Here is a 359-nt window from a genome sequence, read left to right as displayed (position 1 = left end):
TGTTTTCCTTGTATTTTTTGTTCCAACACAAATGCAACAAGAAGTGAGGGGACAATTGTCAACTATTAAGAATCTTCATCTTTATATTATATTTGTGTGTGTGTGTGTGTGTGTGTGTGTGTGTGTGTGTAATCAAGAATGCATGCAAAGTTTCACTTCCTTGTAGACGGCAATCACCATTTTCTCACCACAGAAAGCATATATTGAAACATTGCATAATTTATAATTGCTGCGTTCCACAATTTAAATAACTCAATCTAACACAGAACAAATAATAGCATAATATTTGAAATAATAACTCATACATGTTGTTTCCAAGACTATAAAGTGCATATTACTGGTGTAGCATGAGATGTTCG

This window comes from Carassius auratus, chromosome 32 (genome assembly GCF_003368295.1).
Source record: "Carassius auratus strain Wakin chromosome 32, ASM336829v1, whole genome shotgun sequence".
NCBI lineage: Eukaryota > Metazoa > Chordata > Actinopteri > Cypriniformes > Cyprinidae > Carassius > Carassius auratus.
The sequence above is the reverse complement of the archived record's forward strand: the minus strand, read 5'-3'. Positions refer to the sequence as shown.